The sequence below is a fragment of the Miscanthus floridulus genome, chromosome 10, assembly GCF_019320115.1.
Source record: "Miscanthus floridulus cultivar M001 chromosome 10, ASM1932011v1, whole genome shotgun sequence".
NCBI classification, from domain to species: domain Eukaryota; kingdom Viridiplantae; phylum Streptophyta; class Magnoliopsida; order Poales; family Poaceae; genus Miscanthus; species Miscanthus floridulus.
In genome coordinates, this window is record NC_089589.1 from 51,143,314 (window position 1) to 51,168,590 (window position 25,277).

The 25,277-nt window shown below is 50.1% G+C and overlaps 1 long non-coding RNA gene across 1 annotated transcript; it reads right to left on the reverse strand.

The window, feature by feature from the left end:
• Positions 1-12,002: 12,002 nt before the first annotated feature.
• On the reverse strand, positions 12,003-15,521 carry LOC136484715 (uncharacterized). Its single transcript, XR_010766181.1, has 3 exons — positions 15,271-15,521; positions 13,101-13,186; positions 12,003-12,161 (listed from the first exon to the last, which is right to left on the reverse strand). It is a non-coding gene; the product is annotated as an uncharacterized lncRNA (long non-coding RNA).
• Between the last annotated feature and the right edge of the window lie 9,756 nt (positions 15,522-25,277).

The following is a 25,277-nucleotide window of genomic DNA, read 5'->3' on the forward strand; positions in this document are numbered from 1 at the left end:
AACTTGACAAGCAACTAGATTTACTTACAAATATTGCATATGCATGAATGTTGTTTTGTCGTTTTGTTCCAGTTGCCCTTTTATTGCCTATTTTCATAAAAAGAATTATAGCCTAAGGCAAAATATTTTGAAAAACTTGAGGGTTTGAGAGAGGTCACTCACATTAGTCCTAATTGGTGTCTATTTGGATCTTATTTGAGTTGGGACTTGGGAACAGGCAGCATGGAGGAACTTTGAAGATTTGCTAGAAAAGAGTGACCGGACGCTGCACCGGACTCTACAGTCCAGCGTCCGGTCAGTTCATAGGAGGTGAACTCATTGCGAAGAGTGACCGGACTCTGTCTTTCAGCGTTCGGTCAGATGACGTCTCAGCATCCGGTCGTGTGAAGAAGACGAAGGCTAAGTTGACCGGACTCTGGCTGCGTCCGGTCGGTGTCCACCGGACGCGTCCGGTCGCGATTCCAGAGGAATTGGACCTCTTTGGAATCGACCGGACGCTGGGTGGTAGCGTCCGGTCGCTACCACTGGAGCGTCCGGTCAGTAGAAAACGTGTGTCTTCTGGACTTCTCATCCGTTTCTTTTTCTACTCACATGGGGGACCCTTTATAACCTAATTCGGCCATACCTACCGCATCCACTCCTTGCCCTAGCTGTAAGACGCCGACATCGCCGTGCCTCCCTCGTCCCAAGCCACTGCAAGCCCTTGCCATCGAAGAGCTACCCACGCTCACCTCTGCCCTCGCCACCACTGCCGGTGCTTACCATGCCCGCACAGCACTTCGCCATGCCAGCGCCATCAAGCTCCACCTGCACGCCACCACGAGCCTCCTCGTGTCTGCGGTGTGCCCACCTCCACGCCGCGCCCTTGTTCACCGCACCACCGCGCCCTAACCAGCGCAACCGCTGTGCTCTGCCTACCCACATCGCAGAAGCCACCTCAACAGTGCCACCTAGCACACCGTTGAGCCACGCCAATGCCCTAGCGCCATCTGTGCCACCGCCAAAGCTCCAGGGCCATCATTGCAACCCTCGACCGGCGATTCACTGCATTGCATTGCCAATCTTCACTGACCAGCTAACCCGAGCCGATCCAGAGGTTCCCCGCGTGTCGCTTCTCATCTTCTCGGATCACCATTTCATCAGGTAGCAAGCCAATCGCTTCTATTTCGCATCTAAATTGCTTGCTTTTAGGGTTTCGTATCTATTAGATATATCATATTTATTTGTATATCTATCTATTCCATCGTGCAGCGAGTCGGTGCCATTGAGGTGTCAGTGGCAGTTGACAGTCAACTCGGAGCTAAGGTCGCGAGTACAGATCGAGGCCAAGAATCGAAAGTGTCAGTGGACAGTTGATCTTGTCAGTGGCTGTGGTTCTAGTCAGATCAGATGGCTCGCACCAAGAATATTGGTGGTGGTCCAGGAGATGATGATTGGAGGCCTCCGCCTCGCTTGCCCGCAGGTACTAAAGGCAAGGCGATGAAGAAGGTTGCATCAAAGAAGCGCAAGTGTCCTGATGCAGAGATAGCCAGAGCAGCTGCAATTGCTGAGGCCGCAGAGCGTGCCGAGAGAGGAGGTGCCCGCAGTGGAGTTGTCATTGCAGATCATCTGTCACCAGAGGCGTAGGGCAGACTTGAGCATATTGAGCGTCTTCATGGTAGTCCATCTGGGACTGTCATGATGGTAGGATGACGTCTTCCCACTGTGGATCCTCAGCCTTAGGGGGAGTCACAGCAGGAGTCACAGCAGCAGCTCCCACTAGCAGAGCCTCAGCCAGCTCAGGAGGCACAGGAGGGACAACCGTCACAGCAGACTCAGGAGGGCTAGTAGGCCAAGGAGGCCGAGGAGACCGAGTAGGCACCCCAGCCATAGCTACGCCGCTCTGGTCATACCCGTGTTCCAGTCTCACCGAGGCCGCTGACATAGCGGAGGGGATCACGTCTACCGCCTAGACCACAGGGTCCGCCTCCAGTGACCCACCTTGACTTGAGGGCCGCCACGGCCAAGCAGGTTTAGCAGCTTTGCTTCGTGGAGTTTGATGTGTGGTTTCCACCTAGGAGAGATGAGAGAGCAGCAGAGGGTTTCTATATGCCATTGCAGGAGGATTTCTATAATGCCTATCTGAACAGTGGAGCAGTCTTCAGATCTCAGAGAGTCTGTAGCATAGAGGCTATAGTCGTAGCAGCTAGAGAGCACATTCGCTCCTACCTTGCATATCTGCCGGGGCTGACAGATTTGATTGGCCGGACATGATTGTATGTACCATCCTAGGTTCGGTAGTTCTATGCTTTGCTCTACATTGACCCGCATCATAACTTTATACACTTTGCATTCAGAGGCAGAGACTATAGGATGATGAGTTAGAGGGCTAGGGAGATACTGAGGCTACAGGAGCAGCCTGTCAGGTTACATGAGGTATGTTATGGATAGCAAGAGCCTCCCAGGCACCCCCATGGTGGTATGGTGCCCCCTACAGATCTTGTGCGCCATTGCTTCAAGGAGCCCTTTGGTGAGGGGTCGAGGAGGAACCACAGTGACCTTACTCCTATAGCTAGAGTGCTAGAGGCTATCATAAGTAGGACACTACTTCCCAAGATGGGATACAAATAGGGTTTGACTCGCCTCTAGCTTTGGCTCCTCAACGCCCTGATGCAGCAGACAGTGTTTGATATTTGGGACCTCCTTCTATCAGAGATGGAGGATACTATAGCTGAGGGCTTCAAGGGTCATAGGCAGTTTCCATATCCACATTGGATCACATTCCTTATTCTCAAGGCTGTGTAAGTTAGGACACCAGAGATGGTTGCAGAGTACAGAGGTGCCACCATAGAGTTTCCAGCTTATAACATGGCATAGAGGATCAGGCGTAGCACACCATAGGCACCCACTCAGCCTCGCCATCGTCCAGATGTACCAGAGTCTGTAGCTCAGTAGGACGAGATTATTAGAGGCATAGCCGCTACTGAGGAGGAGCAGCTTGAGGCTCAAGAGGAGAGGAGCTAGTCTAGTGACAGTTCAGATGACGACTACCTGCCTATTCCTCAGATGCCTCCATGTAGACATGATGCAGAGGCCAGCAGTTCCAGCTCAGCTCCACCTGCACCGTAGACAGACCCCGCTTTGATTGCTATCCTTGAGCGGATGCAGCAGGATTAGGCTAGACAGGCTCAGGAGACCGCTGCCAACTTTGCACAGTTTCAGGCTCGTCAGGATGAGTTCCAGCGATAGCAGCAGGTCCTCTAGCAACATCAGCAGCAGATGCATCAGCAGCAGTTACTCATGCAGTAGCACCTTACCTAACTCTTTGGTTCTTATTGACAAAAGCTTATATGAACCAAGCATGTCAAAAACCTCACTCTTTCACATACTCGAGGTGGTATTGTCATCAATCACCAAAAAGGGGGAGATTGAAAGCATCTAGGCCCCTTGTTGGGTTTTGGTGATTAATGACAATACAAGATTACTATGACTAACATGTGTTTTGCAGAGGCAGTTAAGTTAGGTCATGGTAATGGAGATCAATTGGGCAATCAAGGTGGTCATGCCCTTACGATGGAAATCATTTCGGTTTTCAAAGGATGGACAACAAGGTTAAGGATGACTAGTTCTAAGTGTCGATTGGAGTTGGAGAGACACTTAGAGTAGTTTAGGACTTTGTTTTTCCTTTGGCCGTACTATTAAGGGGGGTATGGACGGGTAGCTTGACCTAGATGAGTCTAGTGAGTTAGGTGTGGTGCACACTTGTTAAAACTAGCGCTAGGTAGCTCCTACATATGCCTAAGATCCTTTGGAGCAAACTTCATTCACATATGATCGAGAGTTGGAAGTGAATGGAGGGTCAAATACTGACCGGACGCTGGCCGCAAGGTCCGATCAGTTTATTTGATCAAGGAGATTGCGTCTAGCGCGATCGGACACTGAGTGGTCAAGTGACCGGACACTGAGAGGCAGCGTCCGGTCGACTCCAGTAAGGTTCCAGAAGAGTGAATCTGTGACCGAACACGTCCGGTCAATACTGACCGGACCCTGAGGATCCAACGTCTGGTCGAGTACAGTAAGCATCCAGTGAGGGAAAAATGGGACCGGATGCATCCAGTCAGTGGTGACCGGACCCTGTCAACGTCCAGTCAACACTTAATCACTGGTGTGCGGGTTGAACTGACCAGAGCGTCCGGTCACCCCGTAGAGGCACATAATGGTTCGTTTTTTAGGCTGCCTTATAAATAGAAGCTCCACTCATGTATGGAGTCACTTTTGCTCATTCCAACAGCTGAGAAACACATTTGTGAGTGCCAAGAAGAGCAAGGTCCTAGTAAGGTGATTGAGATTTGAGAATCTAAGAGAGTAGCCTCATTAGTGAATCAAGAGTAGCAAAGTGTGCATCCACCGTTCTCATTGGGCTTCGTGAGGTCAAGTGAGAGTTCGTGCTTGTTACTCTTGGTGATCGCCATCACCTAGATGGCTTGGTGGTGATTGGGAGCTTGGTGATCACCCGGTGGAGCTTGTGGGTGACCCAACTCAAGTTGTGAGCGGTTGTGGGTGATTCACCGCGACGGAGTGTCAAAGAATCAACCTGTAGAGAGCACTTGATCCTTGCGCGGATCAAGGGGGAGCTACACCCTTGCGTGGGTGCTCCAACGAGGACTAGTGGGGAGTGGTGACTCTCCGATACCTCGGCAAAACATCGCCGCTTTCCTCTCTCTCTCTATTTACTTTGAGCATTTACTTCGAGCAATTCAATACTTGTTTTTACTTTCATAGAATTGTCATGCTAGAGTAAGTTTGGAACATAGGTTGCAAGTCCTTTGTGCGTTAGACTAATAGAAACATCTTTCTAGGCACAAGGGGTTAATTGGGCTAATCATAGGATTTAATTATTGCAAGAAAATTTAGAATTAGCCCAATTCACCCCCCCCTCTTGGGCATCTTGATCCTTTCAATTGGTATCGGAGCCTCGTGCTCACATTTTTAAGCTTAATCGATTAGAGCAAGATGTCTCACAGGGATGGACCTCCTCCTATCTTTGAGGGAGATGACTTTCCATATTGGAAAATCCACATGGAGGCGTACTTAGAAGCTCTAGACGTTGGTATTCTTAGAGCCACCTCACAAGGCTTCCAAAAACCTTGGGATGCTACACACTTACAAGGCGATGAGGTTAATTATAAAAAGTGGAATGCAAAGGCTCAAAACACCATCTTTAGAGGCCTTTGCAAAGATGTGTTCAACCGCGTAAGGAACCACAAAGACGCCCATGCACTATGGTCGGACATTTGTGCGCTCCATGAGGGAACCAAGAGTGAGCATGAGGAACGCTATCATCTTGTGATTAAAAAGCTAAATTCATTTGAGATGCTTCCCAAAGAATGTGCTAATGAGATATATTCACGTTTGAATATTCTTGTAGAGGAAGTCAATGGGCTTGGACTTACTCAAATGTCACCATCCGACGTTGTGAGAAAGATCTTGAGTCTATTGTGACCCTGGGACGTTGGAGCATTGCCACCAGGAGCATTGGTCTGTTGTGAATTCGGGTAGGTTATAGCAGGACGGACATTTGACTGTTGCCCGGCTTGGAACTGCAGCGGATGATAAGGAGGACGATTATGATTTACTAGATGATAAATCACCCTCTGCCTCTTCTGATTTCCCCCAAAAGATCCAGACGGCACACTCTTTTTCTTTTTGATCTCCTTATGTTGCCGATACTTTTCCTCAGAAGCAATTGCAATATTTACTGCCTCATGATAAGTGACATTGGTACAAGTTGTCATCATAGTCTACAATTTGGTATTCAGACCTCTCATAAACCACCTTTTCTTCTTGGCATCAGTATTGACATGTTCAGATGCATACTATGACAGGTGATTGAATCTTCCCACATACTGCATCACTGTTTGATCCCTTGCTTCAAAGCAAGGAACTCATCCAGCTTCATAGCCATCACTCCTTCCGAAATATAGTGGGCTCTGAAGGCAGTACGAAACTTAGCCCAAGTTATTGGAATGCCAGCTGGTTGCATAGCCACTAAGTTTGCCCACCAAGCACTTGCTGCTCCTCGAAGTTGCTGGGTGGCAAACGCAGGTTTCTGATACTCCGTGCATGGAATAAGATCAAATTTCTGCTCCATAGTCCGAAGCCAATCATCAGCCTCCAATGGTTCATCTGCCTTGGTGAACACCGATGGCCTTGTGTCTGTAAAATCAACATATGTAGCCTCCTGTCGGTTATGATGGCGACCATGGTTTCCTTGCATCTGATTCTGATTACTTTGAGCCATCTCATGAAGCAAACGAGAATTTTCAACCGTCATATTGACAAGTGCGGCTATAGCATCAGCTAGATTTATTGGAACTGGTGGCAGATCTAGAATACCATTCTCATCTTATGAAGTACCAGGAATATACGAACCCCGCGTACGACGCATCTGCTCATAACAAACCAAGCTTTACTCACAAGTCTTTATTGAATTGCAACAAAAGCTTACTCCAGACACATTACATAGGGTTTACTAATATAAACACAAACCCGCACGTACCAAAACAAGACTACTTAATTTAACTAGAACTAACTATTATACAACTCTACTCCTTTTCGCGATTACTTCAAACTTCAGGCTCGGTATCCATTCCGGAAATATTACCGCCTTCACTATCACTTTCATCGATCATTACTAATTCTTCAGGGTCTTCTTCTTCTTCCTCTTCCGATTCGCTATCATCGGCAAGGATGACACCAGGGTCCATCGCATCAGCTTGGGGTTCATAATTTGGATCTAGGAGATTGCTTAGCCTATGAACTTCCTCATGCACATAAGTATTATGTTCTTCTAAATCTTCCACATAGAATTCTAGCTCATGAGTTCTAGCTCTAGCTACATTTTCCCTATGCCAAGCTTCATTCCTTCCTTCCACCATATGAACTAACATACGTTCGCAGTTCCTGTGTGCGGTGGTGAGATGCCTCAATTGATCCTGTAATTCTCCAACCTGTATGGCATCCAAAGCCCTATCTCTAGTAGTTTGTGCTAACTCTGTAGAAATCCTCTATATCTCTACCTGGGGATTAGGCCTAGAATTGCTACTGCTAGCACCATCATTCCTAGGGGCAAGTTGGTGACGAGGAACTCCTTTGGGTCCAGTGGACTTACGGGGTGTCATCTTGGTACGAGCCATATGTTCCTGGTAACTTAAGAAGTCTGTCGGGTGTCCTCGGGGAACCCCGAATCATCCACGATTTCTGAGCAGGATCCCATTACAGAGTCATTGCAGTATTACAATAGTTTATTCAAATAGATATACCAGAGTAAAAACAGCAGAAGTCTTACAATAACTTAGTTTATAAAAACAGTAGTTTCAAACCTCACAACTAAGTTCGATGATTATTACAAAACGAAATAGTGGAGTGGCATTATAACATAATACAAAACACACATTAAAATTGCCCTACCCAAGGACCACACATTTACTTCTCATCGTCAGATAGAACAATAGTCATGCAGCACGATCCAAAATAGATCTGCTCATGAGGCTCACCTACAACAAGGCTCACAAGATCTCCATGTCTTGTGGCTCCCCTACACCGAGTTTGCCCGGTCTAAATTTATTACTCCACATGCTCATATCACATGATAATATAAGTAACCAATGATCCATTTAAAACTTGCAGGTGACAGGTAATCACCCAACTTTGATCTGTCTAAGCAAGGCTAAGCATAACTAGACATTTACGATGTGAAACTGGTAACAAGGTAGATATAGAAAAGCAACGTTGGTAATGCACCAATTAGGTTTTTTTACTTACTCCTAATCACTTAATGCAGTATAGAAAAGCAAAAGCGAAATCAATTTGTAAAACATAAGGTAAGGTTGTATGGATCCGGGGCTTGCCTTCGTTGACGGAAAAGTTGGATTCCGGAGTCGTCCCACAATTATCAGATCCGACCTCAACAGACGGATTAACTTCCTCCGCAACTTGATTAACTACCACGTGTTCACCTTCGTTCACTATACGTAGTAACAATGCCATGTTTAACATGCCATGTTTAACAATGCCATGTTTAACATGATGCGAGATACAAAATATGATCCAAAACAGATCTGCTCATGAGGCTCACCTACAACAAGGGTCAACGAACCCTGAGTACAAAAGTACTCAACAAGACTTAACTAAAATAAGAACTGATAAACTCAGGAATGCAGGCTCAGGGATTCAAGGTATGGCTTTAGCAATAATCAAAGTTCTTTTGCGTAAAAGCTCTTTAACAAAATTAACTTCCTCTGCAACTTGATTAATTACCACATGTTCACCTTCGTTCACTATACGTAGTAACAATGCCATGTTTAACATGATGCGAGATACAAAATATGATGCTCGATGATGGATGCAATAGTTAACAACTTGAATACAACTTTCCTTCGCGGTACAGTTACAAGTCAAACTAACTAAATCTTTTTCGTAACATATACATCAATTGCCAAGGATCATTATCAACTAATGACCCAAGGTCATCACTCAATCCAAAATTTCAAACAAAACCTAAATCATTAAAGGTTACTATTTGCTTTTATGAATTAATTAATTAATTAAAAATTATGAAATAAATCAACTTATTCTAATTGAGCTCAAAATTTTAGTAAAGGTTCATCACATGATAAGTAAGTGGCAAAACAAATTTCATAATTTTTGGACAATTAAATAAGCCTAGAAAAATCATGGAAATCTATTTATTAATAAATTGAGCAATTTTTATCACATTCAAAAAGTGCTGAAAAATAACATTTCATATTTTTCCTAAATAGTATTCATCACAGAGAGGTTACACAAAAACTTTCATAATTTTTGGAACTCTAAATAAATCTACACAAAAATAACAAATTACATCACTATTCATTCAAATCTGAAAAACAGAAATTTCATTTTGAACTACACAGTCGCTGACAAGGTGACCCCACATGTCATCTTCAACCTCCGGCTTTGACCACGACGGCGACGATGCTGACCGGCGCTAACTCACCGACGGTGAGTCCAACGGCGATGGCCAAAGTACCAAAACACTCACCATGCCTAAGCGCATCGACAGACGTCCCTACTTGAACCAATTACTACCCTATACTAGCTCAACGCCGGCTCGGCGACACTATGCCGGCAAAACAAAGCCGAAAATGGTGAAACAAAAGGCACGGGAAGGTTCAGTAGCTCACCACAAACACGTTGGAGCAAATAGCGAGACCGGAGAAGCAACGGTGACGCGTGTCGACGCTGACAGCGGCCATGGCGGAGCAAGCGACGACGACGGTGGTGCTCGGGCGAGTGTGATGGACAAAATGAGCAAGCAACTGGTCATAGAGCATCACGGGAACAAGGCAGAGCTGGCGGCATGCCAAGCACGAGCAAAGACAGACCATGGTGCTCTGGCCACGGCGAAACGCGCTCGACAGAGATGCTGCCGGCCGCGAGGAAGAAAGGCTGCTAGCGGCGGTTCCCGGCGGAATCAGGCGACCACAGTTGGTTGCCTAGGCGCGCAAGGAGTAGGCGAAGCTATTGGGCGCTTTGCTGTGACAGCACAGGCGCTGGTTCGACGGCGAGGGCTCGACGGAGAGGATCGGCGACGTCGGGAAAAGCAGAGCAAAGGAGCGGGGACAAACGGCGATGGCTCAGGCTAAATAGCTTGGCTTAGAAACAAGGAGAAGCCATGCCACGGTCTTTACCGCGCCAGCACGACGCCAAAGACAGCCACGGCTGCGCCTGGAAGCAAGCAGAAGGTCGTCGGCGGTGTAGCTTAGACGGTGAACACTGTTCCACTTAATTACAGATTTGCCATTCGTGTTCAAAATCAAATTACTCCCAAATTTATATAACAACTCAAAAATCTCCAAAAATTAAAAGTTGCTCAAAATCCAAAGTTCTACAACTTTGCTTTTATAACCACCCCAAATTCAGTCTACATTTTGAAATGAACTTTTGAATTCAAATAGGGGACATTTAAGGAATGACGCATTTTTAAATTACTTCAAATTTTTCATAACAACTTTGAAAACTCCAAAAACAAACTTTGTATAACTTGACAAGCTCTACACTTTTGCTTTAAGGCTCAACCCCAAAATGTGCTTAGATTTTGAAATGAGTTTTCAGGGTAGGATTTAAATACTGAAAATCAGAGTTTTCTTGAAAATTCAAATACAAACCAAATTTTTAACTCAATTCAAACCATACAAGGCAACACTCATAACATAAATGTAAACTTGTTTTAGTGAATGCATATCAAAGTTTGCAATATGACCAAATGCCTTGCAATGCATATGATGACATGCCCTGTTTTTAGTATTTAAACACCCGGGGTGTTACACAAGTCCTTTGTGCGTTAGACTAATAGAAACACATTTCTAGGCACAATGGGTTAATTGGGCTAACCATATGATTTAATTATTGCAAGAAAATTTAGAATTAGCCCAATTCACCCCATCTTTTGGGCATCTTGATCCTTTCAGTGATATTGTTGAGAGGTGTAGGGTGGATCACACAGTTTATGCCACAGCTAATCACCTTTCTTTGTGTTGAGTAATAAATGTTTTTATCTATAGAAACTACTATTACAAATTCTGCATTGGGGATCATGATTTTTTTGTGATAGACGTTAAGACTCTATGGGTAAAGTCTGGGTTTGGAGTACCTTTAGGGCAGTCCCAATGCTAGAAACTACATATAGTTTCTATACCTATTAAATTTCATAGACACTATATATAGAAACCATAGTTTCAATGGATAGTTTCTACAGAATAACTTTTTATCCAATTACATACTCTATCTCTCCATTCTCTACCAATCACATTTATTCATGTCTTGGTTCTCATGTAGACATGGTTTCTAACTTAGACCCGGTTTCTACGATTTTTGTTCTCTCTCTTCAATAACTACCTTGCCACGTCAGCGAAACGCTTAGGTGGCAGTATAATTAATGTCCATAGAAACTATAATGGTTTCTGTATTGGGAGTGCCCTTAGAGAACTGTTGTAGCTTAACCTTCCGACCAGTCTTTTGGTGGCCAGCGAGTCATCGCTCATGGAATGCGTGCAAATCAAAATGCCGGCCGTCGCTGGCCCCAGCAGGCTTCATTGTCGGTTGAACGAAGACCGCGACCACGTGTGTGCATCTTCTGAAAAATATAATATTTGAATAATCCTTGCCTTGAAATTCGGCAGCTCTCCGGTGTGATGTGAAGAGTATGGACACGGGTGGGCACGACAGTCTGCATCTCTACCTTTTTCCCTCCATTTCTTTAGGTATCGTTTAGTTGGTAAAATTTTTGGCAAAATGTCACTGTAGCACTTTCGTTGTTATTTAGTAATTAATGTCCAATCATAGTCTAATTAGACTTAAAAGATTCGTCTCGTGAATTTCATCTAAACTGTGTAATTAGTTTTATTTTTTATTTATATTTAATACTTTATGCATGCGTTCAAAGATTCGATGTAACGGGGAATCTTGAAAAATTTGGCATTTTGGAGTGGAACTAAACAGTGCCTTAGAGAAAATATAGTCACAATAAGTCTTTTTAAATTTTCTAAATATATACTTCCCGATGTTTTGGCTTTTTAGATACATTATTTCTACTATGTACCTAGATATGGTGCATACCTAAGTGCATAGCAAAAGCTACGTACACTACTGCAAATCCGCTTTTTGCAGGTGGCCAATTTTGGTTTTTTTGAGGCAGGCATCATGTCCGCCTTGGACAAAATGACTGCATTAATCATTTTTTGTAAACATACTTGCAATGTTTTTTTTACTGATGAATTTCAATTTGAAGATATCCTCATTCCATCCAGAAATATTATTGCAAGCGACAATGAACATATTTTTAACATGTTAATGACAACATCAACTGAACAAAGTTAGTCTCATGTCATTTGGAGGCATATTTATTTTCTATTTGAATTTCACAAGATCTAGAAAAATATATGCACTATCTTATTTTCAGATTGTAGCTTCTTCATTGTACCTCACGTCTCTTTCATAAAGCTTTTAGCCCTTCAGCATCTTATTTTCAGAAGATACGAAGTGAAGATGGTCGTCCTTGGTCCTCACCTCATGGACACAGCAACGAAGTGATGCTTGAAGGAGGTTGGCAGTGTTCCCCTAACGCTGAAAGTGCATGAAGCCTGCATGTCAGAAAACACACACAAAATCAAAAAAATTTAAAATGCAACAACCAAGATTAAATTTTGGCACCAGAGGAATCAAGCTCTCGATCAATATGCCACCCTCCAACCTCGAACTTAGTGCTGAGAGTAAGGGGCTGTTTGGTTCCTACTGGAAATTTTTAGTTCCTGTCTCATCGGATGTTTGACACATGCATGGAGTATTAAATATAGACGAAAAAAATAACTAATTGCACAGACTGTGACTAATTTGCGAGACGAATTTTTTAAGCCTAATTAGTCTATAATTTGACAATGTGGTGCTACAATAAATATGTGCTAATGACGGATTAATTAGGCTTAATAAATTCGTCTCGTAAATTAGTCGCCATCTGTGTAATTAGTTTTATAATTAACTCATATTTAGTTCTCCTAAATAGCATCCGAACGTCCGATGTGACATGGACTAAAATTTAGTCCGTGGAACCAAACACCCCCTAAGAATAAATAGCTGGCCCTCAACAAAAAGGATAGTACCAAGATTTACTGCTATATATGAACATTCAGTGCATGAATCTACTCCCTCCGTCCCAGAATATCTGTCGTTCTCGCTTCCCGAGAAACAACTTTAACAAAATATATATTAAAAAATATTATTGTTTATGATACATAATTAGCATCATTGGAAAGATCTTTAAATCTAGTTTTTTAATAAATTTATTTGGAGACACAAATATTGCACATATTTTATACAAATTAAGCTAAAGTCGTGGCACGGACACCGAAAACGACAAATAAATTGAGACGGAGAGAGTAGGCAACAGCAATGGAGAGCGATCAGATGTGGCTACCGACACCAACGCCCAAAACAGGGTAGAGTGAAAAGTTCATTGTGCAAACACCACCACCACCACTCCACTCTAGCGGGACAACAAATTACGAGATTAGCTTTTGAATTACCTAAGTATCTCTAAGCACCTGGACGCACTTATTGACCATATGAGAGCGAGGCTGCTGAGCACAGCTGAGCGCTGTAGGAATTTGTTCTGCACAATTGCGGAGTAGAATCAGACAAAAGCCCACAACAAAATCTGAACAAAAGGTATTCGGCATGTTCGCTGGTTGGTTTCTGGTCTGGTTTGGACTGGCTGGTGCTGGTTTGTTGTGAGAGAAAAACACTGTTGGCTAGCTGGTTTGGGCTGGCTGAAACCAATAAGCGAACAGGCTGATTTAAACTATAATTATTTTAACCAAAAAAATCTAGCTAAGTCCAATACGATGGATGAATAACAGAGATATGACCACGACTTTAACACGAATCATTCGGTCAATCGGACTCTGTCACCACTGTTCAGATCAATGATAGAGACATGACTATGATTTTTACATGAAATATTTTTATAGACCTTTTAAAATTGGGCAGACATATTAGGGTGATATGATTTATTTTTTTATGCTCTATGAGAAATGCATGGGCAATCCAAAATCTTTAATCAAACAGATAAGAAAATCTTTGGAGTTTGGAGGCCCGTGATTGGATAACAGAGGATCTGTTCATTTCAAGATAAACTGAATAGATTAGAAAAACCATATCATTCAATTAGCCAGTAGGTAGCACAAAATAGTATGAGAAAACACATCAAATGGCTTTATAATAATGGAGTAAAGCAACATAGCATGACAGTCCTAATTCATAAACACACTGTATTATGGAAAAACTTCTTCTGAAGGAAATACTTGCATGATTTACTTTTGCACTGAGCTTTTCAGACCTCTCATTTCCCAACTTATTTTTTGCACCTGCGGTGGATTCTCTGACACTCAGTTAGATGACATCGATGTAAACTGAGAGGGAAGGGGGGAAGGTTCTGGATTATAGGCACAAAGGTAATACCACTATACTGAACAATAGTTTCAATCATGAATAATTGAGTTCTCGACATTCATGATGTAACATGATCTATTTTAATTGTGAGTTAAATACATCAGTGGCCCTCGAACTTGTAGGTGTGTGTCACATAGGTCCATGAACTTGGAAAATACATTTCTGGGTCACTAAACTTGCTAAGTGGTGCACCGTAGGCCCATACCAGCCACGTGCACATTTTTTGCTGACGTGGCATGCTAGTATGACATATAAATGCATCAGCGGCCCTCGAACTTGTAGGCGTGTGTCACATAGGTCAATGAACTTGGAAAATGCATTTCTGGGTCACTAAACTTGTTAAGTGGTTCACCGCAGGCCCATACCAGCCACGTGCACATTTTTTGCTGACGTGGCATGCTAGTATGACATATAATTTTCATTTAACCCCTCACATCTATTTTTCTCATAAAAAATAGACCCCAGCGCCCACCCTGCTCACGAACACACCGAGCCGACGCAGACCACGGAGCCTCGCCTTCGTCGCGACTGCTCTGCCACTGTTCCCACGCTTGCTCCACTGTGCAGGTCTCTTCCTCTAGGCCGGCGAGCAGTTTTGACACGCGGGACTGCTCTGCCCCGCTCTGGCACTCGGACCAGGCGTGCGGCCCTGTGCACTGCTCCGTGGTCTGCGTCGGCTCGGTGTGTTCGTGAGCAGGGTGGGCGCTGGGGTCTATTTTTTATGAGAAAAATAAATGTGAGGGGTTAAATGAAAATTATATGTCATACTAGCATGCCACGTCAGAAAAAATATACACGTGGCTGGTATGGGCCTGCGATGCACCGCTTAACAAGTTTAGTGACCCAAAAATGCATTTTCCAAGTTTATGGACCTATGTGACACACGCCTACAAGTTCAAGGGCCGCTGGTGCATGTATATGTCATACTAGCATGCCACGTCAACAAAAAATATGCATGTGGCTGGTATAGGCCTGCGGTGCACACACTTAACAAGTTTAGTGACCCAGAAATGCATTTTTCAAGTTCATGGACCTATGTGACACACGTCTACAAGTTCGAGGGCCGCTGGTGCATTTAACTCTTTAATTGTTAGATCTGTTTGGCACTGGAATTTCACCCAAAACAGTTTCCCCTGCGACTCCCCTGCTGCCTTCGACTTCACCATCATCACCAGATTCTCGAGTGAGCGTAGGAGAGGAGGAGATCGACGAAGGAAAAAAAAGGGGGAGCCGAAAGGAACTTACCTATGCGACTGATGTCATGGAACACATCTTCTGCCCCTGCGGATCTCGCGGATTCGACAGGCATATCATGGATTTGTCGTCCTCCAATCCTCCATACCAGATCCTGCATCGATGAGTACGGGCGGGGTGGCGGCGGGGCTAGGCAGGGGCTTCACACCTGGGTCTCCCGCATCTAGGTCACCGCCAACATCGCGCAGGGCTAGAGTAGGTCCATCACCACGCAGGCGCCATCCACGGCTGCATCTCGATATCTGCCGCTATTGTATTGTCAGTGTTTCGGACCGGCGGGCCCTCAACCAACTAGTAAATTTGTACTGCGTGTTCCCAATCCCAGATGGTGATGCAAAGAGACACAAGGTTTATACTGGTTCGGGCAATGGGTGCCCTACGTCCAGTCTAAGAGTTCGATCTTGTATTCCTTGCACCGAAATGCTCGTAGTAGGGGGTTACAAGCAGGGCAAGAGAGGGAGCTTGTCCCAGGTCTCCGCGTGGAGCGGCGTGGATTGCTTGAGATGTTGATCTCAAGCAGTAGGGAAGCTCGTGTGTTCGTCCGTGCATTTATGCGTGAGTTCATCGCGTGGGCATAGGCCTAATCGTAAGTGTCCGATCCCTAGAAACGGCCCTGGTCCCTCCCTTTTATAGTTGAAGGGGGGACAAGGGTGATACATGCGCTAGCTACATGGCGTCATGCCAACGGAGGTGGTATGTCCGAGCCCTGTAGCCTGTTACTGTGGTGGCGTGGTCGACGGAGTGGTCCCATCCTTGAAGTACTAGGGCGACGCGCCGGTCACATCCGATCCTATGCGTCATGGGAGCTCTAGTGTTATCTTGAAGCGGGGAGTGGTGATCGACGTGTCGGTCACTGTGTGTTGGCTGCGCGAGGAGCCGAGGCTCAGTGGGTGCCGAGGCTGATCCATCAGGGGAGGCTCGGCGGGCGTGAATCCCTAGGTTGCCGAGACCCTAAAGTATATTGTCGAGGCTCGGGGGGAGCAATATGTCTCATACGCTGATTCCGAGGCTATGGTGACCCGGACTTGACTCCCCACACCGCGTTGTTCTTGGGGCGGGGGTTAGGTGACAGTGTAGTGTGAGCGCTAATCGTGGGCACAGCACCAGAGCACAGTGGTCGGTAACCCCTACCCCGTCCTGTCCTGGACGATATGGCGCTGATGCGACCTCCAGTCTCGTCGGCTATTCCGCAGTGTCGAGTCGTCGTCCGGCTGATATCGCGGGAGTAGTTAGCACATTAATGGGACGTGACGCCTGGTCAGGGAGACTGGTCGAGGCAGGAGCGATGGGTTGTTGTTGAGCCAGCCTCGAGCGATACGGAAAATCGACATCTCGTCCGAGGCTTTACGCGTGGGGCCTCGGGCGAGACGGAGAATCGGTTCCCTGTCGAGGCCCCCCGTACGAGGCCTCGCACGAGGCGGAGATTTGGCAGCCATCGAGGCCAGGGGTTAACCAATGGTTTACCGTTTGGCTTTGTTTTCGATGGGGTTTAAGTGATTCTTTCGGTATACGCTCGGAGTACCCCATTTTATGATACCCGACAGTAGCCCCCGAGCCTTAGGGAGAGCGTGAGCGTTCTTCTTGAGGTTTTGACAAGGTTTGACTTGCGGTAGCTCCTAGCGAGATAGTGTTTCTTATTTCGAGGCCTTGGTGGGTGCACGCGAGCACACCCACCGGTTGTAGCCCCCGAGGCCCTGGGGGAGTGGATTCATTCCTCTAGGGTCTTTTTCTCACGTTGACCAAGGGATGTTATCGTATTTGCCGAGCCCACAAGTGCGAGTTTGGGTCATGGGGTCTCGGCAAGATCGTAGGAAGAACCCCCAAGCCTCAGCATGGAGCGAGAGGGCGATCAGGAGTTCCCCTGACTTTTTGTGCGACCCTCGCGCTTCCTTTTCGCTCGGAATGAGGGGTGGAATATGCCAGGCTACCCTCGGTCAGCGCGAGCGGTGACACTTCCGATGAGCTGTTATCGGGTAAGTCCGAGTGGAGGCCCGTGCCCCGTTCACTAGGGGTCGGCTAGCGGTCCAGAGACACACTCCAAGAGTACCAGAGGGTTTCTCTAGTGGGTGCTGGGGCTGTTCGCTGGGCCTCGGTGGCTCGGTGCCTTCCTACGGTGGGATCCCATTTGGAGGCCTCCCTGCCGGTCTCAGACATGACTTAGGGCATCCCAAGCGTTTCGCTTGCTTGGGCCTCGGCCCCGTACAGGCTCGCCCATAGTCATCCCTGACTCTATTGCCCTAGGGCGGCTGTCGAAACCCTTGGGGGCTCAGCCTTCGAACCCCTGGACCGTAACGGGCTCGATGCCCTTTATCACGTTTTTTCGAGTCTTCAAGTGCGGGCTTAGGTCGCTTATCTTTGTCTAGGGTGCAGGAGGAGCCCCCGAGCCTCCGCACAGAGCGAGAGGGCGGTCAAGGGTCCCCCTGACTTTTTTGTTCGACCCTCACACATCCTTTTCATTCGGACAGAGGGGTTGTTTGCCGAGCCCACTCGTGTGCGAGCCTGGGTCGCTGGGTCTCGGCAAAGTTGCAGGAAGAGCCCCTGAGCCTCTACACGGAGTGAGAGGGTGATCAGGAGTTCCCCTATCTTTTTGTATGCCCCTCGTGCATGAGGGTTTGTTTGCCGAGCCCCCCTCGGGTGTGAGCCTGGGTAATGGGGTCTCGGCATATCTGCAGGAAGAGCCCCCTAGCCTCTGCACGGAGCGAGAGGGCCATCAGGAGTTCCCCTAGCTTTTTGTATGACCCTCGCGTGTCCTTTTCGCTCGGAAGGAGGGGTTGTTTTACCGAGCCCCCTCGAATGCGAGCCTAGGTCGTTGGGTCTCGGCAAGGTTGCAGGAAGAGCCCCTTAGCCTCTGCACGGAGCAAGAGGGCCGTCAGGGGTTCCCCTGGCTTTTTGTATGACCCTCGCGCTTTCTTTTCGTTCGAAAGGAGGGGTGGAATATGCCAGGCTACCCTCGATGGGCGCGAGCGGTGGCACTTCTGGTGAGCTGTTATCGGGTAAGTCCGAGTCGAGGCCCATGCCCCGTTCACTAGGGGTCGGCTAGTGGTCTAGAGACGCACTCCAAGAGTACCAGAGGGTTTCTCTAGTGGGTGCCGGGGCCATTCGCTGGGCCCCGGTGGCTCGGTGCCTCCCTACGGTGGGATCCCATTCGAAGACCTCCCTACCGGTCCCGAACACGACTTTGGGCGTCCCAAGCATTTCACTTGCTTGGGTCTCAGCCCCGTATGGGCTCGCCCACGGTCGTCCCTGACTCTATTGCCCTAGGGCGACTGTTGAAACCCTTAGGGGCCTAGCCTTCAAACCCCTAGACCGTAACGGGCTCAGTGCCTAGTTCCTTCGTCTAAAAGGAATAGGGTGGGGGATATCTCCTCTATTGGCTCGACAACGGCAGGCATGCCTTTTGAGGCGATTTTCCTAGGGAGACGGAACGACGCCTGCCGCTACAGCGGTTGGACGTGACGTCATGTCAGTGGATGGAACACAACTGTTCGCGCGATTAATGAGGAAAAGGTGGGCACATGGGCGGTAGAATCGGATCTGGATTAACTGCGCCGGATCTGAGGGAAACTTTCCTGATTTCGTTGCCCGTCCATTTCGCATTCTTCCTGCATAAATACGCGATGAGCCTCGCCCCTCCCCTCCTTACCTTGCCTGCATTTAGCCTTTGCCGCCCTTGAGCCGCTGCTAGAGCAGAGAGCACCGGAAAGAGGAAGGGAGAAGGGCGAGGCATAGAAGGAGAGAGGGGGAGAGACTCACCGCCATAGTCAAATTCTCCATCGTGCTCATGGCCGGCAACATCGTTGTCATCATGGTGGACCCTTGGGGTCCATCCGACATCATCGTGGAGATGCTTCAGTCGCTCATTGATGGTGGACTTCTTCGTTCGGTTACCGACCCCAACAGGCCGGAGTGGATTGCCCCGTTGGGTGAGCCGAAGCCGAGGCCCCACGATGGAAACATCATGAGCTTCATGTCTTTTCACGAGCGCGGCCTCGGTCTTCCGGTGGACCGGTTCATGCGGGCGCTCCCGCACTACTATGGCGTGGAGCTCCACAACTTCAACCCCAATTCCATCGCGCAGGCGGCCATCTTTGTCGCCGTCTACGAGGGGTATCTAGGGATTGCTCCCCATTGGGAGCTGTGGCTCCACTTCTTTCGGGCAGGGCATACCACTAAGCCAATGGGTACGTCGAGCATGAGGAAGGCGGTGAGGGCCGACGGCTGCACTCTCCAAGTGCGCCAGGACCGTCAGCACATCTACATCCTGGCCCAGCTCACGTCAACAAATCGCCGCTGGTACACGAGCTGGTTCTATCTTCGTAACGACGACGGTGGACTTCCCCCCTACATCGGGCAGATCATGGGGAGCTACCCAGAGAGATGGAAGTATGGCGTCCCAAGGGAGGATCAGCCCAAGCTACAGCCGCTCCTAGAGGGGCTGGAGAGGCTGCGGGACCGTGGCCTTACTATGACTATGGTCATGGCCACCTTCCACCGTCGGAGGGTGCTGCCGCTGATGGCTCGGTGGCGGCGCCTGTTCGAGATGAGGCTAGATGAGCCGATCGAGGGCATCCGGATGTCTGCCTCTACCCTCTCCGACAAGGAAATTCTTCGCCGGGTGAGGGAGATGGTAGAGGCGAAGCTGAGGAGCAGTGGCCTGACCCCCTTCGCGATGCGCCCGTCGCGGGGGTTCCTCTCGCTGGTAAGTTACGCGCCGCTACAGCCCCCGAGGCCTCCCCGTTTCACATCGTTTCTTGTTCCCTTATCCGTGTTTGCTGTTCCTGCAGGGGATGAGGGATGTGCGAGACTCCCCGCCACCCGTTCCCGAGGACACAAGGCGGCGGGTGGCCAACCGGGCACACGCCGAGGCGCAGAAGAGGTGGAAGGATGCCGAGGCGGCGAAGCGTATGAGGAAGATCCTTGCACGCGAGGAACTAGAGAAGCGCCGCCGGCAGTAGAGGTAGGGCGGTCTCCTGGTGGAGGCATCCCTGTCATCTTCACTGTCGGAGGACTCTTCGGACGGGGATGACGAGAGCGAGAGGGGGAGGGGTCCCCTAGACCATCTTGCTGATGTCGGGGAGACGGTGCCCGGGGCGTCGGCAAGCAGCCCAATGCTCCTAGGAGGAGGAGGAGCAGATGCCTCGAGGCCAGCGATCGCCCTCCCTAGGGCCGAGGCCGACACGCCCGAGGCGCGGGCGTTGGGAAAGCGCGCCGTCAGCCCGGTGGGCTCAACGGCAGCGGTGGAGCAGGTGGCGGCGGGGGCGATGCAACTGCCCCCACAGAGGACTGAGGGGTCGCCGGGGTCCATCGAGGATCGGTCGGTGCTGGTGGATACAGAGGTCGTGCCTCTGCCACTGCCACTGCCTTTGCAGAGGAGGGTCGCCGTGCCGAAGCGGTTGCAGCCCCGCTCAAGGTAAGCGTATTTTCGGCAGAGTCGCAGCATTTTCCATTCGTTCTTCGGTCTCGTGCTGACCCCGTAAGTGTTTTGCCTTTAGCCAGAAGTGACCTACGGAGGTGCCCACCTTGGCGTACCTTAAGGCGCTCAAGGTGAGCCCCAGCTCCACCGCCCACTGGGTGGCGGAGGCGCAAGCCGCCATACAACGCGGCGCGGGGTCAACGAGGGCCATCCCAAAGGAGCCGGCTGCCCATGGAGGGGCTGCTGAGGCGACCCCGACGCAGACGGGGGAGGGAGCGCCTCCGCCCCGTGAGGCCGAGGCTCGCGATTTAGATGGGGCCAAGGCGCCTTCAGTTGCCGAGGCCACTGAGGTCGAGGCCCCCGGGCCTCCGAGGCCGGGGCGATGGAGGCCGGGGCGCCCAGGATCGCCGAGGCCGTAGCGGCGGGGGCCGGAGCTCCTAGGACCACTGAGGCCACGATGGCGGAGGCCGGAGCCCCCAGGACCACCGAGGTCGACGTGATCGTGGTGAAGCCATCGGCCCAGGAAGTGGAGATGAAGGCGGCGGAGGCCTCGGTGGCACCCTTGGTCCATGGCCCGCCGCTGTTGCGGGAGAGCGCCCGAGAGGCGGAGGTCCATCCGATCTCCTCCGACGATACTTCCTGGGCGCAGGAGGTGGTCGACGCCGAGGTGGCCGGTGCCGTGGAACAGTCGGTTCTGACCCCGGGCAAGGGAAGTTCAACCCTCGTGCGGGGATGACCCGAGCCCCGCGGGTGGGATCACCCGCGTGTCCTGTGGCAGAGCCAGGACGACCCTGAGAGGGAGCCTCTGTTCGCCCTCGAGGACATGGCCGAGGGCGGGCGCTGGGACACCTTTGAGCAATACCGCTAGCTGGCAGAGCGGTCACTGCAGACGGCGCTGTCTGTGGTGGCCGACGATCTGCCCGGAGTCGCCTAGGTTTGCGCTTTCTTTTCTCATGCGGTGTCATCTTTTTTCTGAGTTTTCTTGTAGTGAATGCCCCCTGTTCTGCTTACCCAGGAGCTCGAGACCTGGTCCCTCGGGAAGTTGGTCTTTCTCCGATGGGAGAGGGACATCTGGGACCAGCTCTAGCGGCAGAAGGGCCTACTTGCCGGCGCCAACGAGCTTCTGTCGGCGCGGAGCGCAGAGGTGGAGGACCTCCATCTTTGTTGTGCCGATGCGAAGGCCGAGGCGGCCATGGCTCAGGAGAAGGCCGCCCCCTTAGCGGCGTGGGTCAAGGAGTTGGAGGAGGAGCTAGCCCGGGTGGCTGGTGATCGCGACGCCTTCAGGTCCCGGGCTAGGGAAGCAACGGCCTCAGGCAAGGTCCTTGCTGGGCAGCTAGGGGCGGAGCAGAGTGCGCACTAGCTGATGGAAGGCGCCTTGGATGAGGCCCTTATGGTGGCTGAGGCCTCCCGGACCGAGGCTGTGGTCTAGAGGGGAAAGGCCGAGGGTGAGTCCTATTCCCCTCGTTTTATTCGCTTTTCTTGTGTTCGCCCCCTAACTCCCCGGTGTGATGCAGAGCTAGGGAGAGAGGCTTCCAGGGCGGCCGAGGCTTCTCGGGTCGAGGCCCAGTGCCGGAAGAAGGCCAAGGCTTCCTGGGTCGAGGCCTAGTGCTGGAAGGAGAAAGCCGAGGCCTCTCGGGTCGAGGCCCGAGAGTGGAAGGAGAAGGCCGAGGGTGAGTCCTATAGGCTTCCGCCCCTATTTGGCTTGTTTTCCTTTGCGCTCAACCCCATTCCATTTCTTTTGGCATAGAGCTAGAGAAGGAGGTCACCTGGGTAGCCAAGGCCTCTATCGCGGTGCAGGCGGTGCTCGAGATCAAGATCGGGGAGCACGACGCACTGAAGAGTGCCGCCCGTACCGCCTGTGAGGCCCTGGAAGTCGAGGGGGTCCAGTCGAGCAGCTCCCTTGAGAGCCGCCTGATTGCGTTGAGCGGCCAAGTGCGTGAGCAGCTCTGAGGAGCGCTGCACACGGGTGTCAAGCGTGCGCTGGCCGTCATCGCCTCGCACTACATCGGCGTTGGCCTCCAAGCCATCAGCAATGGCTATGTCCTGCCCGATGATGACGAGGAGGCCAACGAGGCGGTCGCGAAGCTGATGGAGGCGGCGGAGGGCCCCGACACGGCGCTGGCCAAGCTGTTCGAAGAGGAGGTGGTCCCTCCCCCGTCGTCTGCCGATGCTGGAGGCCCTGAGCCTTGACCTGGGCCCAAGAGGCCATGTAAATAGAATAGGGATTAACTTTGTATCATAACGCTTATGGTCGTCGAGGCCTTTTTTAAAGTACTCATGCTTCTTAATCGTTTTTCTTGTATTTCTGAGCCTCTGCCCTCTGTTGTCTCTGATCAGATTTCTTTTGCAAAAAACCTCTTTGGAACCTAAGCCGCCCCTTGGGCAAAAGGTGGTGAGGGAGTGCCATAGCCCGGAGGCGTAGGCCGTCTCGCGACTCTACCGGCCTTCTGGCCCTGAGACAGAATTTTGGTCCTTGTGTTTTTTCACAACCGATTCGTCAGAGCGTGCTAGAGAGTTTGGCATAGGAATTTTTTCAAAAAACGACTAAAAAATGGTGCGTGGGACTTAGGGGGGAGTCCCCCATCTAGCCCCCGAGGGAGGCTCGGTTCTGTAGAAGCAGAGCCATGTCTCCCTTGTGATGTTATCGTAATGCCGAGGCCCGCGATGGGCTCGGGGGGTTTCTCGAAGAATTAGAACAACTAAAGAACGCTTCTTAATTGTATTTCGAGAAACAATGTATACAATGCTTGGAAATTTAAGGGTAAAAGCGACATAGTTGTTCTATGTTCCAAGCATTGGTGAGGATTTTGCCCTTCTTGTTGGCTAGCTTGTAGGTCCCGGGCTTCAGCACTTGGGCGACGATGTATGGTCCTTCCCACGGCGTGGTCAGCTTGTGGCGGCCCTTGTTGCTCTGCCTCAGCCTCAACACCAGGTCGCCTACCTTCAAGTCTCGGCTTCGAATGCGCTGGCCCTGATAGCGCCATAGGGCTTGCTAGTACTTGGCCGAATGCAGTAGCGCCACATCTCAGGCTTCCTCTAGTTGGTCGAGGGCGTCCCCATGGGTGGTGTGGTTGCTTTGCTCGTTGTAGGCCTATAGCCTCGGGGAACCATATTCCAAGTCAGTAGGGAGGATAGCCTCGGCTCCATAGACCAGGAAGAAAGGTGTGAACCCCGTGGCTCGGCTTGGAGTGTTCCTCAGGCTCCAGATGACCGACGGGAGTTCGGCGAGCCATTTCTTGCCAAACTTCTTCAACCGGTTGTAAATTCTTGGCTTGAGGCCTTGTAGGATCATGCCGTTGGCACGTTCTACTTGGCCGTTTGTCCTTGGGTGTCCTACGGCCGACCAGGCCACACGGATGTGGTGGTCGTCGCAGAATGTTAGGAATTTTTGGTCGGTGAACTACGTCCCGTTGTCGGTGATAATGGTGTTCGGGACCCCGAACCTGTGGATGATGTCAGTGAAGAATAGCACCGCTTGCTCGGATTTGATTTGATTGATTGGACGAGCCTCGATCCATTTAGAGAACTTATCGATTGCTACCAGTAGATGGGTGTAGCCCTCGGGGGCCTTCTGCAAAGGCTCGACCATGTCGAGCCCCCACACGGCGAACGACCATGTAATGGGGATGGTTTGGAGGGCCTGGGCCGGGAGGTGCGTCTACCACGCATAGTACTGGCATCCCTCGTAGGAGCGTACTAACCTGGTGGCGTCAGCAACCGCCGTCGGCCAGTAGAACCCTTGGTGGAAGGCGTTTCCGATGAGCGTCCGAGGCACCGCATGGTGCCTGCAGGCCCCCGCATGCAAGTCCCAAAGTAGGGCCTGGCCTGCCTCGGTGGTGATGCATCATTGGAGGACGCTAGATGGACTTCGCCTGTACAATTCGCCGTTGTAGATGACGTAAGTTTTGGCTTGTCGCGCAAGCCGTCGGGCTTTTGTCCTGTCTATAGGAAGCTCTCCCCGAGCGAGCCAATCAAGGAACGGGACTCGCCAGTCCGTATCCTAGTTGGCCTTGGGAGGCTCTACGTCTACTTCCATAACCTTGGGCTCGGCCAAAGGGGTCTCGGCGACGGAGGGGGCCTCGAGCCCTGTGGTGAGCTCGACCGGTGGGCCCTCTCCGGCTGCCGAGATGTGGTCGATGGAAGGCTTGTGGAGGTCTCTAGCAAAGACATTTGGGGGGACCAGAGCCCGTGCCGACGCCATCTTTGCCAGTTCGTGCGTGGCCTCGTTGTATTTCCGCGCGATGTGGTTGAGCTCGAGACTGTCGAACTTGTCTTCTAGGCGACGTACCAACTTGCAGTACGCCTCTATTTTGGGGTCGAGGCAGTTTGACTCCTTCATGACTTGATCGACGATGAGTTGCGAGTTGCCCCGGACGTCGAGACGCTGTACTCCAAGTTCGATGGTGATCTGCAAGCCGTTGACAAGAGCTTCGTACTCGGCTGCGTTGTTGGAGGCGGCGAAGTGGAGCCGAACCATGTAGCGCATGTGTATTCTGAGGGGTGAGAAGAAGAGCAGACCCACGCCTACCCCGGTCTTCATTAGGGACCCGTCGAAGTACATGGTCCAGCACTCTGTCTGAATTTG